The sequence below is a fragment of the Triticum urartu genome, chromosome 5 (assembly GCF_003073215.2).
Source record: "Triticum urartu cultivar G1812 chromosome 5, Tu2.1, whole genome shotgun sequence".
Lineage (NCBI taxonomy): Eukaryota > Viridiplantae > Streptophyta > Magnoliopsida > Poales > Poaceae > Triticum > Triticum urartu.
In genome coordinates this window covers 650860210-650874869 of record NC_053026.1, presented here as the reverse complement: position 1 = coordinate 650874869, position 14660 = coordinate 650860210, and positions in this window count along the sequence as shown.

The window sequence follows — 14660 nt, the reverse complement described above, 5'->3', positions numbered from 1 at the left end:
CTTTGTGATCGGAGATCCCGTGAATTAGATGTGGAAGACAAGCTGTTGGCCAACTGAGAGGAGAGTATCCTTACTATCGACAATACCACTCCATGAAGATGCAATACTCTCCTAATCTGCATGGCAGGTTGATGTATATCTTAATGTGTTCTAAGCGGCTCATTGAAGCAGAGATGTCGTCCTGCAGAACATCTTTTGAAAAACACACCTATATGAGTCTGATTGTTAAACGTCGCAATCTATGAGAGTAGGGTTCTCTCTAGTAAACTCATGAAAGGTCTCCGAGTATGGCACATAAGCTCCACCTGCGGGGAAGACCCATGGTAGCCACATATCGGTCAAGGCTTTATGTGAAGCTAGATTCGCAGAAAACTTGCAGTTCAAGGCCCAGTCCACTGTTCAAGTTGCTTACTAGTGTAGCATAGAGTTCTAGGTGGAAGTTCAACTTAACAGTCTCCACTGCAGTACCGGTATATAAAACAGTGTTTTGGAAACCAAAGGCAAATTTTGTGTGCCTCTAGGATCTGGTGGGGGATTGCTGGAATTTTGTCTATTTTGGGCATAGCCCAATAGCAGTTTCAGAAATTCCTAATAAATCCTAGAGGCCCACGCAGCGCATTCGTGCAAGGCAAGAGGTGGAACAAAAGTTTAGTCCCACACTGCTAATTTAGAGGGAGTTGGACCTCTTTATAAGGGAGGTTCTTTCCCCACATGTATGAGCATGAGAACAAGAGGGACATCCACACGCGCTCCTCCTCTGCCGCCCGCCTCGCCACGCCATGCCACGCCTCGTCACGACGCGACGCGGCGCGCCGCGCCGCGGGTTGCGGGAATGAGCCGAGCCGATGTCTAAATTTTTGCCACGCACGACGAGTATACGAAAGGTCACATGGGAGTTGAAACGTTCCTCTACCTCTCGCCACAAAGTTCCGACCACTGCGCTGCTGCTACGTTCTTCCCCATCCCGTGTTGCGGCGTGCACTGCAGGTCGGGACAGTAGGCCTCCGGAACCGCACCTTTTGAGTCCTGTACGGGAGAAGGGTGATAAGGTTCTTGGGGAGCGCTCCGCGCGACTACTGGCTTCTTCATCACGGACTCCGACGACTACTTCCCCGACGACTACTTCTTCCCCGACGTCCACGACCTCCTCGACGACATGGCAAGCGAGGACACCGACCCTAAGTCCAGCGCTTCTGCTGCTGCTGTCCCGTACGTGTTCTTCTCCTTTCTGTTAGAGGTCCTGCTACAGTTCCTTGTTCTAGTATTTGCCCTACATATGTTAGACTCTATTTCATATATGCAACTTTCTATACCGACTGCTCTAGATATGTTCAGTTACAGTTCATATATGAAGATGCTGTTTACCTTCTCTTTGTCAAATTGCATGGCTTGTTTTGTCACTATTATATTAGTCATGCTTTATCTAATATTTCTGCTAATAAAATCATTTGGTAAATTGCTCATATTTCAACACAAACTGTTGATTTGGTATTTTTTTGCATCCCTTATTACTGTTTGTATTTTTTTCTCATTTTGTATCTAGTTTGTTCGATTGTAAAGCATTGAGTTTTGGTTCTATATCTATTGCGCATACGAGCAAATTTTTCTATGTTTTCACATGAGGTGTTTCTTAGATGGCTATTTTTTGGACAGTTCTTTAGTATACGAAAATTTTAAATTTTAGGACCCCATTTTATATTTTGTTCCGGGCCCCCAAATTTCTGGAGACGAATATGCTCCCCGTCCAATGAGTTCATGTCCTTGATTTGAATGAGCATCGACAGAAGATTGCCAGCCTGATATATGTGGGCAAAAGATCTGGTGCTACCGGAGCAACTAAACTCAGGTGCTCCAGCATGATCTCAGCCATGGATCTGAGATCCAGCTGTCAAAAACACACAAGTGAATAGTAGTGCGTGCGATGCATCTCCTTGTCCTAACGAAGCATACATGTCACCTCACGTACACGTACAGGTGGGTGCCGGCGACGTTCATCGGAGACTTCGTACATGGCCGCCGGTGATCCACGTACGCTCGGAGCATGGCATGCATGTGTCGACAGATAGGCGATGCAATGCAAGTACCACGTACGGAAGGCGATGGCTTGGCTTGATTATGAGGTTGGATTTAGCAAGCTAGCTCGCCCACGTGATCGGGGCGTTGCGACCTGATCGGTAGCAGTCAGGCTGCTTGTTCTCAACTTTAATTTGGCCGGACAAAGCTGAGGCAGCCACACAGATAAAGATAAGGCAGATCTGAAAGCTCGCGAGAGAGATGCAGATGCGTGCATGTTGTCTGAAAGAGATGAGATCCGAAACTTACGGACCTAATCCATTACGTACGTGCCCCTATACCTTACCATCACACTGTACGTATGAGCACAAACGTACATCCATCAAACTGTACCCACGTACGCACCTGCGTACATTGGTTACCCACTTACAACAACGAAAGCGGAAGAGAAAATCTTGGCTGATCACATATTTGGTGCATGCAGTTTCTAGCTAGCTTGGTTGTTAAATATTCTGCTCTGGGGTCCATGCGAGCCTAGCCTAGGCTGCTAGTAGGACAAATTAACGTAAGTACACCCAGATGGATCCATATGTTGACCAGCCAACCAACTTAGCTAAGCATGCGCGTATGCATGTGCAGCACCTTCTCTGGGACTAGCCACAATGGGGAGTTACTTAGACTAGCAACATGCATATGTTACTAATCTATATTACTATCTTTAGACTAGCCACAATGGGTAGTAACATAGAGTAGTAACATGTCTATGTTATTAGTCTATGTTATTACTTCCCCATAACATATATGTGGTAACATGCAACACTTTATTTATTAGGCTATAGACTTATCTTGCCTTAATATGTGTGATGTTACTCATACTACTACTAACTAGCTATGAGACTAGCCACAATGGGAGTAACTTCAGCGGTAACTTCAAATCCAACTCAGCAAATTTGTTTGTGGCATTGAGTTAATGAAGAGAGAGATAATTCTAGTAACTTAGCTAGTTACTGTAACATCACATGTCCCAATGCAGTATGAGTCTATAACCTAATAAATAGAGCTTTGCATGACACTACACTATGAAGGTAGTAACATAGTTTAGGAATATGTGTATGTTATTAGTGTATGTTACTCTTCATTATGGCTAGTCTTACCACATGCCTCTCTTTCTTCATTTATTGCTTGCCACATCATCTATGTTATCTAGATATGTGTGATTTTACTAACTATATTACTCCCACTGTGTGTAGTCTTATAGTGGGGAGTAACATACTCCCTCCGTCCGTGAATAAGTGTACATCTAGCTTTTGTCTTAAGTCAAAGTTTTAGAACTTTGACCACCTTTCTAGGAATAAGTAAAAGCATTTATGGCACCAAATTAGTATCACTAGATTCGTCTTGAAATGTACTTTGATAATATATCAACTTTATGTCATATATGTTTGTTATTTTCTATAAAGGTGGTCAAAATTTTAAAACTTTGACTTAGAACAAAAGCTAGATGTACACTTATTCGAGGACGGAGGGAGTATATATGATGTCATGCAACACTTCATTTATTAGGTTATAGACTCATCTTGCCTTGATATGTGTGATGTTATTCATACTAGTACTAGTAACTAGCTATGTTACCACCTGTCTCTCTTTCTTCACTAATTGCTTGCTACATCATTCATTTTATCTAGATATGCATGATGTTACTACCTATGTTACTTCCACTATGGGTAGTCTAAGCAGGCCATAAGGAATAGAATAATATATATGTGCTTATTAGTTGGAGGAAAGAGAAGAGAAGCGGGCTCTTGGTTAGTAGAGCCAGCTGCAACACGAGACCCAAGATACTTTGTGAGGATGTAAGGTGGGCCAAATATTGATAAACTAGTACGTATTTAAAACTTATTATTGTACTTGCCCGCTAAGAGGTTGGCTGTATATGACATGGCAACTTCTTATAGCCGATCCTTGGCTGTATTATTAACCATGCTCTTAGTGAGGTAGCTAGTATATCATAGACGACTAGCTACTATCAGACTAGCCACAGTGGGAGTAACTTCAGTAGTAACATCGACCCCAACTCATCAAACTTGCTTATGTGGCAATAAGTTAATGAGGAGAGAGATAGTTTCAGTAACTTAGCTACTTAATGTAACAACACATGTCCCAATACAATATGAGTCTATAACCTAATAAATGAAGCTTTGCATGACACTACACTTATGTTACTACTCACTATGAAGGTAATAACATGTGAAACCTTTTTCATGTGAAACTTCTCAAAAAAATATCTACTTTTTTTGCGATTTTACTGTTAACGCCCAGCTCATCTGAGCCCGGGCACTAAAACGCTGCTTTCATCATATTATGATACTCAATTCATATTTTCTTAATTTAGTTGTATGCCATCTTATCTAAACTGCTTAGTTACCCCGCATGATAATCTAGATGATACTCTCACCGTGACCAGCCTTAAGATAGATAGATAGATAGATAGAGAGAGAGAGAGAGAGAGTAAAGAAGCAGTTCTAGCCTTTTAGGATTCGCAGGTTGGGCCACTTTTATTTACTTGATTGTTGTATTAATTTTGAGATACATCAAACTTTAGGAATATTTTCTATATAGGTTGTCTTATCCCATCAGATTTATTTGTAATTGGGAAAGTTTGATCAACTCCAATACCACGTGAAGAACCCTATATATGGTTTTCCTCTGCATAATCAAACACCCATATGGTCATGTTGTATTTAATATTCTATCCGTGCCTCTCTTACTACACCTTGGGTTTAGAATTCCCACGAATCAAAGATGCACTTAATTTGGAGACATGCTATTTGTATTTGTAAGTTATCTGAAATTCGTTTTCGTGCAGGCTATATTTATCTCATCCATCTTCTCGTCATTGGCAGCCTATCCACCTTCGAACCCTTTGTTGTCGCTGCCGGCAAACCATCGTTCACGGTCACCCCACGACCAGCTTCTGCGCCATCTAGCCATCCTGCCGAGCTATTTCATCTGCCCCTTCCCCCCAATCCTCTTTCATCCAGCTTCCCCCCAATCCATGAAGCTCCTGCGCCTGTGACCATCCGTAGTGCACCACACCCTGTACTTTCACCCCATGCCTCACCCTCGTCGTTGACACCGTGGTCAAACCGTTGTCTCCATTTCCGACAAGGCCCTATCTCGGGCTCAGTGTAGAGCACGACCACCTTGTTCTTCTTCTTTTGCTTCAAAATGAATGGGCATAAATTATCGTAGTATATTCATGCAACCAACATACATCTAGCAAATGGACTTTACTTTGTGCGCATATGATATTGAGTTTTTTATTGTTCACGTTTGAGCCTTAAGCACAAACTAAAACCGCATAGTAGACCGAACCGAGACACATTCTTACACTGTTGCCGATGGTCATTCGATGGTTCGGCGTACCAGAAACCAGAAACTCGCTGCGGCATGCATATGTAAGGGCCGCATTTGACCAGTCATGTTGGGCGACTGATTGTCTTATGATCAGCAAACCTATTGGATTCCGCATGAGGGCGTACCAAGTTTTAAGTTTTAGTGTCTAAAACTTGTATATTTTTTCACTTTTTGTCGTTCGGTTGTACAAGTTTCAGCAGTTGAAACTTTATTTAAAGTTTGTAAAACTCATCAAAATGTATTCAAAATGAATCTCATTTGAAAGCTCTCGTCACAAGTAACATGGATATGCAAACAAAACTTAATTCAAACTTTTGGTTCAAAGGATATTAAAGATTGAAAATCGGGAAAAAGGTTGGTGGCCCCGAGTGTGAACGTTCTGAACCCATGGGTATACGAACCAACTTTTCACAAATGCATTTTAAACGCGTTTTAAATTGTGAAAAACTTGAAATTAAATTCACGCATACATATTCGCAAAATGTGTGCGCGGCACAAGTTTTGTCAAAAAATATTTTTTGTTTTGCCTCTGTGAAAAAGACAAATTTCAGTGCTTCTAAATAGCGTTCCAAAACATATTTTCTTGTCTTTCTTGCGCATGCGACATAAAATTTGTTTTCCGTGATATTTTGTGCGCAAAAATAGAATGTGAAGATGTATGCGTGAGTTTTTTCTGTGAATTGTTGGCATTTAGAAATGATTACCAAACTGAGGTTTTAAGATAAAGATTGAATATAAGTGATGAACTAGGGTTTTGAGATGAGATGGTGTTGATGAAGATGTTTACACTAATAGAAAACGGGCCTATTGTCCCGGTTTGTAAGGGCCTTTTGTCCCGGTTCCTGAACCAGGACTAAAGGGTCGGTACTAATGCCCTGTCCCTTTAGTCCCGGTTCAATCCAGAATCAGGACAGATGGGCCTCCACGTGGCCTGTGCGCGGAGCCCAGGCAGGAGGGCCTTTGGTCCCGGTTGGTGGCACCAACCGGGACCAATAGGCATCCACGCGTCAGCATTTCTGTGGCTGGGGTTTTTGTTTTTTGTTTTGAAAGGGGGGGGGGTTGGGGGTTTTGGGGGGTTAATTTAGGTGTTTCATATATTGTGTTAGCTAGCTATAATTAATAGAGAGAAGTGTCCTCTCTTATGTCCGTGTTTGGTCGACGCTACGTACTATACATACGTATAGAGAGGACTAGACACGCTAGCTAGCTAGTAAGCAAACGAAGGAAACAGAAGATCGTCATGAACATATATGCATATAGAGAGAAGTGATATCGACCACCTCTCCTTCTCCGAGAGATTGGTCGAACAACAAGTTCTCGTATATCTATCCGAAACTACCGGCTGCATATATACAATAATTATCTCTTACAAATATAATCTCCTAACATACGGACGCATGGTCCACATAGTATTCTCCGTCTTCAGCGATCACGTGGTCAAGAAAGAATGCTGCCAATTCCTCTTGAATTGCTCGCATGCGAGCTAGTGCTAGGAGTTCATCCCGCTTCCGAAACATCTAATTTGAAGAAGGGGGTCAATACATATATATATATGAATGAATGAAACTCAACACAAATGATGGTAATAAAATAAAATTGTGAATGTTGTTATTTACGCACTTCATATTGTTCGTCAGAGTAGCCCCGCTCACAGATTGTGTGGCGGATGGACTCGCAAACGTAGTATCCACAGAAATCATTCCCTTGTTCCTGCCACAACCACTTTACAAGAAATAGAGGTCAATCAAACTGATAAGCAAGAATGCCAAATGGTATTGATGAAACTAGCGCTTGAATCACTAGGAGATGCGCGGAACATGCTACTATAGTACTTACTTTCGGGTGTCTAAATTGCAGCTTCTTCGGCAGTCCCGGAGCTTTTTTGGTGAATTTTCTCCAAACCCTGCCAGACAAAGAAAACAATTACTTGATATATCAGGAAATGAACAAAGTTGTTGATATGGTGGATAATGATCGATTTAACTTACTTCTCGAGCATTTGAGTCATGTCCGCATAGTCCTGGGGATCTTTTCGTCTCGAGTCTAAGACGGTTACTAGTCCCTGCTCAAGCTTAATCTCTAGGAGAATATAGTGGAAACTGCACACGCATGCATAACTTATCAATTACATTACTATAACCTTGACTAATATATAAGGGAAACCGAATATGCACAAGACAGTAACACTCACTTGAAGTTGTAAGGAAAGAGTATTATATCTTTGTTTTCATTTATTACCAACGATCATAGCAAGTTGGCCTCGGTATCTGCGGCATGAAATTTAACCTGAGTTGCATCTATGAGATTTGTGTTAATGAACCCAATATCACCGATTTGTCTTTTCTTCAATTCGACGATCTTCAATCTGCATAATATAGTGAGGATAATTATAAATACATGCAATGAAAGAGCTGAGCTATATAGAGAGGCTTAATGACAGAAGTAGTACTACTTACAGACAGTAGCAGGTGACTGTTGCTTTATCGAGGGCCAATTGATTGAAAAACTGATAGAACTCCTCAAATGGAACATGCAACAGTTCAATTCCAACAAGGTCATGCTCCTTTTTAACTCTCACATAAAAAGTACTCCTCCCTCAGACTCTCTGCAGATTTTCAAGTACCAATCATGCAATCTTCGCATCATCGTTGATAGAGATCTTCCATCTTTGACGAGAGGCTTCCCGTACTCGTATCTTTGTATCCGCACCTCCATGAAATCATAATGTACATCGTCGGGCAGGTAATCTCCAAGATTGCTATAACCGGGCACCATCCTCGGATCATTAGCGACGATGTCGCTAGGCACCTTGAGTGGGGGGCACGATTGCTTCGCTTGTTCACCGAGATGGGCAATTTGTTTCCCAGCTTATCGTTCTTTCAGCCTTTGATCACTGACAATACTTCCTGACCGCTCCGCTTCGGCAAATGCCTCTCCAATAATGCGCTCATAGTTGCCTTTCGGCGGAGACTTGGGTGGTTTTGTCAGGGCAGCTAGAGTGCGCTTCGCTTTCACCGCCCGCGCACTTGTGGGACGTGGATGTAGTGTCCGACACCGACGGCCACATGTATCTCACACCGACGATAGTTGCTATTTAGGGTTTCCTCTACCGCTCGGCAACCCTCGACGACCCTTGTTCCCGATAAAAAAAGCGGAAGAAGAAGATGTCCTCTATTCTTTCTTCTCCTCTTTTTTTCTTCTTCCTCTTCTTTTTTATCCTCTTCTTGAACTCCTCTATTCTTTCTTCTCCTCTTTTTTTTCTTCTTCCTCTTCTTTTTTATCCTCTTCTTCCTCTCATGCTCGACGACCCTCGACCCCTCGGTGACCCTAGACCCCCTCTTGACCCTCGACCCCTCGGCAACCGTCGACCCCCTCTCGACCCTCATATATAAAACCTTTTATTCCTTCTATTCCTTCTTCCTAAATATATAAAACTTTTTTAAAACTGAAACTAACCTAAAATGTACTAAATCAGAGAACATATATAGATAAAACTTTTCTAATTAAAAATCTAACTTTTGCATATATGTATTTTTAAAACATCATTACAATTGAAAAAATACATACATATATACATATATGAACATATATAAAAAACATATATGAACATACATAAAAAACATATATCTAAAAAATACACACCTACATATATATATGAAAATCTAAAAACATGTAAAAAAGCATGTATAATAAAAAAATGCACGGCGGCGGCGGGGGCGGCAGACGCGCGGTGCTCACAGAGGCGGCGACGCGTCGGGGCAGGGGACAGCCGGCGAGGGCGCGGGCAACGGCGACGACGGGCGCGGGCGACGGCCGGCGAGGGCGCGGGCCGACGGCGACGGCGGGCGCGGGCGACGAGGGCGCGGGCGAGGGCGCGGGCGAGGGCGCGGGCGACGGCGACGACGGGCGCGGGCGACGGCGGGGCGGCGGGCGGCGTCGGGGCAGCCTGGCGGCGTCGAGGAGGTCGGCGTCGTCGGGGGCAACTGGCGAGGGAAATCTGAAAATTTCCCAAGTGTTGCTTATATAGCAAAGGCATTGGTCCCGGTTCGTGGCTCAAACCGGGACCAATGCCCCCCTTTAGTCCCGGTTGGTGCACCAACCAGGACCAAATGCCTCTTTTCAGCAGCCCAAAGGGCGGGAAGCGGCGGCCTTTGGTCTCGGTTGGTGGCACCAACCGGGACTAAAGGGGGCATTGGTCCGGTTTGTGCCACGAACCGGGACCAATGCCCCCTTTAGTCCGGTTGCTGGCACCAACCGGGACCAAAGGCCTTGTGCTGCCCCGCGCCAAAACTTTAGTCCCACCTCGCTAGCTGAGAGAGCTCGAGAGTGGTTTAAAAGCGCTACTGCACCTTCCCTCTCGAGCTCCTCTCAAATGCAGGCTTTCGGGCCTAACCCTGCGCTGTGTGCCTGTGGGCCTACTGGGCCTCCTGCGGGCCTGAATCCTGGCCCATTGTAGGGTTTCTAGTCGTATTCAGGCCGTGGGGGCCTAGTAGGTGGCACTTTTTTTCTTTGTTGCTTTATTTATTTTATTTTGTTTCTACTTACAATAAAATACTTATTGTTGCTATTTTTTCCAGTTTTTTGTTTTGTTTTCTGCATTATTTATTTTATTTTGTTTTTTGCTTTATTTTTTAATTTTTTTGCTTTTAGTTTTAGAAAAATTATGAACTTTCTGTTAGTGCCATTAGTTTTCAAATTTGAAAACACTTTTTTTGTTTTTTCTTTGTTGCTTTATTTATTTTATTTTGTTTCTACTTACAACAAAATACTTATTGTTGCCATTTTTTCCAGTTTTTTTGTTTTGTTTTCTACATTATTTATTTTCTTTTGTTTTTTGCTTTATTTTTTAAATTCTTTTTGCTTTTAGTTTTAGAAAAATTACAAACTTTCTGTTAGTGCCATTAGTTTTCAAATTTGAAAACACTTTTTTTGTTTTTTTGTTTTCTTTGTTGCTTTATTTATTTTATTTTGTTTCTATTTACAAAAAAATACTTATTGTTGGTATTTTTATTTTTTTCCAGATTTTTTGTTTTGTTTTCTGCATTATTTATTTTATTTTGTTTTTTGCTTTATTTTTTATTTCTTTTTGCTTTTAGGTCAGCAAAATTATAAACTTTCTGTTAGTGCCATTAGTTTTAGAAAAATTATAAACTTTCTGTTAGTGCCATTGGTTTTCAAATTTGAATAGTTAAAATTTGAATTCTTTGAAATTTCTGTGAATCACAAGTTTGTGATTAACTTTACTAAAAAAATGAACATAGATGCACCTATAGAGAAAATTCGACCTAAATTCAAATTTTTCAAATGAACTCTAAAAAAGTTGGCATAGCATACTCGTGTGTTACAAAGTTGGCATGGTATCATCATAATAGTTGCGGGAGAAAGTCTTCACTTTTTCTTCGCTTGTGTCATTTGCTTATTGCGCCGTAACCATGGATAATCTTCATCGTTTATCAGGATGCTTGGGTCAGCCTTGACAATGAAGGGAGGAATTTCATGAAACTTTTCATAATCTTCAGACATGTGTGTCTTGCCCTCCACTCCCAGGATGTCTCTTTTTCCTAAAAGAACTATGTGGCGCTTTGGCTCATCGTATGATGTATTCGCTACCTTATCTTTTCTTTTTCTTGGTTTGGTAGACATGTCCTTCACATAGATAACCTGTGCCACATCATTGGCTAGGACGAACGGTTCGTCAGTGTACCCAAGATTTTTCAGATCCACTGTTGTCATTCCGTACTGTGGGTCTACCTGTACCCCGTCTCCTGACAGATTGACCCATTTGCACTTAAACAAAGGGACCTTAAAATCATGTCTGTAGTCAAGTTCCCATATGTCCACTATGTAACCATAATATGTGTCCTTTCCGCTCTCGGTTGCTGCATCAAAGCGGACACCGCTATTTTGGTTAGTGCTCTTTTGATCTTGGGCGATCGTGTAAAATGTATTCCCATTTATCTCGTATTCTTTGTAAGTCAATACAGTCAAAGATGGCCCCCTGGACAACAAGTACAGCTCATCAGAAACAGTGTTGTCACCTCTGAGACATGTTTCCAACCAATTGCTCAAAGTCCTGATGTGTTCAGATGTAATCCAGTCGTCGCACTGCTCCGGGTGTTTGGAGCGCGGACTGTTCTTGTGTTCATCGACATACGGGGTTACCAAGGTAGAGTTCTGTAGAACTGTGTAGTGTGCTTGAGACCAAGAATATCCGTCCCTGCATATTATTGAGTCACTTCCAAGAGTGCCTTTTCCAGTCAGTCTCCCCTCATACCGCGATTTAGGGAGACCTATCTTCTTAAGGCCAGGAATGAAGTCAACACAAAACCCGATAACATCCTCTGTTTGATGGCCCATGGAGATGGTTCCTTCTGGCCTAGCGCGGTTATGGACATATTTCTTTAGGACTCCCATGAGCCTCTCAAAGGGGAACATATTGTGTAGAAATACGGGCCCCAGAATGACAATCTCGTCGACTAGATGAACTAGGACGTGCATCATGATATTGAAGAAGGATGGTGGGAACACCAGCTCGAAACTAACAAGACATTGCGCCACATCACTCCTTAGCCTTGGTGCGATTTCTGGATCGATCACCTTCTGAGAGATTGCATTAAAGAATGCACATAGCTTCACAATGGCTAAGCGGATGTTTTTCGGTAGAAGTCCCCTCAATGCAACCGGAAGCAGTTGCGTCATAATCACGTGGCAGTCATGAGATTTTAGGTTCTGAAACTTTTTCTCTGGCATATTTATTGTTCCCTTTATATTCGACAAGAAGCCAGTCGTGACCTTCATACTGAGCAGGCATTAAAAGAAGATTTCTTTCTCTTCTTTCGTAAGAGCGTAGCTGGCAGGACCTTTATACTGCTTTGGAGGCATGCCGTCTTTTTCGTGCAAACATTGCAGGTCCTCCCGTGCCTCAGGTGTATCTTTTGTCTTCCCATACACGCCCAAGAAGCCTAGCAGGTTCATGCAAAGGTTCTTCGTCACGTGCATCACGTCGATTGAAGAGCGGACCTCTAGGTCATTCCAGTAGGGTAGGTCCCAAAATATAGATTTCTTCTTCCACATGGGTGCATGTCCCTCAGCGTCATTCGGAACAGCTAGTCCGCCGGGACCCTTTCCAAATATTACGTGTAAATCATTGACCATAGGAAGTACGTGATCACCGGCATGCATGGCGGGCTTCTTCCGGTGATCTGTCTCACCTTTGAAATGCTTGCCTTTCTTTCAACATTGATGGTTGGTCGGAAGAAATCGACGATGGCCCACGTACACATTCTTCCTGCATTTGTCCAGGTATATACTTTCAGTGTCATCTAAACTGTGCGTGCATGCGTGGTATCCTTTGTTTTCTGTCCTGAAAGGTTACTGAGAGCGGGCCAATTGTTGATGGTCACGAACAGCAACACCTTTAGGTTAAATTCCTCCTGTCTGTGCTCATCCCACGTACGTACACCGTTTCCATTCCACAGCTGTAAAAGTTCTTCAACTAATGGCCTTAGGTACACATCAATGTCGTTGTCGGGTTGCTTAGGGCCTTGGATGAGAACTGGCATCATAATGAACTTCCGCTTCATGCACATCCAAGGAGGAACGTTATACATACATAGAGTCACGGGCCAGTTGCTGTGATTGCTGCTCTGCTCCCCGAAAGGATTAATGCCATCCGCGCTTAAAGCAAACCATACGTTCCTTGGGTCCTTTGCAAACTCATCCCAGTACTTTCTCTCGATTTTTCTCCACTGCGACGCGTCAGCGGGTGCTCTCAACTTCCCGTCTTTCTTACGGTCCTCACTGTGCCATCGCATCAACTTGGCATGCTCTTCGTTTCTGAACAGAGGTTTCAACCGTGGTATTATAGGAGCATAGCACATCACCTTCGCAGGAACCCTCTTCCCGGGGGGCTCGCCGTCAACATCACCAGGGTCATCTCGTCTGATCTTATACCACAATGCACCGCATACCGGGCATGCGTTCAGATCCTTGTATGCACCGCGGTAGAGGATGCAGTCATTAGGGCATGCATGTATATTCTCCACCTCCAATCCTAGAGGGCATACGACCTTCTTTGCTACGTATGTACTTGTCGGGCAATTCTTTATCCTTTGGAAGCTTCTTCTTCAATATTTTCAGTAGCTTCTCAAATCCTTTGTCAGCCCCACAGCCATTCTCTGCCTTCCACTGCAGCAATTCCACAGTACGGTACCGAGCTTTGTTGCCATCTTCCGCAATTGGGGTACAACCCTTTTTTGTGATCTCTAACATGTGATCAAACTTCAGCTCCTCCTTTTGACTTTTGCAATTGCATCCTTGCATCGACAATGACCCAACGGAGATCATCAATCATCGGGCACATCGTTTGGTTCCTCTTGATCTTCAAGAAGCTTCACCCGTGCAGCATCATTGGGCACATCGTCTAGTTCCTCTTGAATCTTCACTAGCCCCCGTTGCAGCATCACCGTATTCAGGGGGCACATAGTTGTCATTCGTACTCCTTCTTCTTCGCCGTCTTTCATCATTAACCCTTATTTCTCCGTGCCTCGTCCAAACATTATAGTGTGGGCATGAACCCTTGTAAAAGCAGGTGGAGTGAAGGATTTTTCGTTAGAGTAAGCCCTCGTATTCCCACATTCAGGTGCAGGGACAACACATAAAACCATTCCTGCTTGTTTGCCTAAGCCGCATCAAGAAACTCATGCACCGCCCTTAAATGTACTCGGAGGTGTGTCTGTCACCCGTACATCCATTGCCGTTCAATCTGCCATGCATTATATAATAATTAAGTGTCCAAATTAATAGAAGTTCATCATCACATTAAAACCAAAGTACATTACATAGTTATCATCTAACAACATATAGCTCTCGAGAGCATCTAATAATTAAATCATATTGAAAACTATGTAAACCATTCAATGCGAAAACAAATGCGATCATAATTGCAACCAAGGTAACAATTGATCCAACGGCATAATGATACCAAAGCCTCGGTATGAAATGGCATATTTTCTAATCTTCTTAAATCTTCAAGCGCATTGCATCCATCTGATCCTGTGATCATCGACGACATTCCGCAACATGCAACTCCAATATCATCTTCCTCCTCCTCAATTTTTTATTTTTTCCTTCACAAATTGTTCGTCTTCAACTAAATTTAACCTCTCGACAATAGGGTCGTTGGAATTTCTGATTCACATAACATCCTACATAAATAAAATCTATGTCAC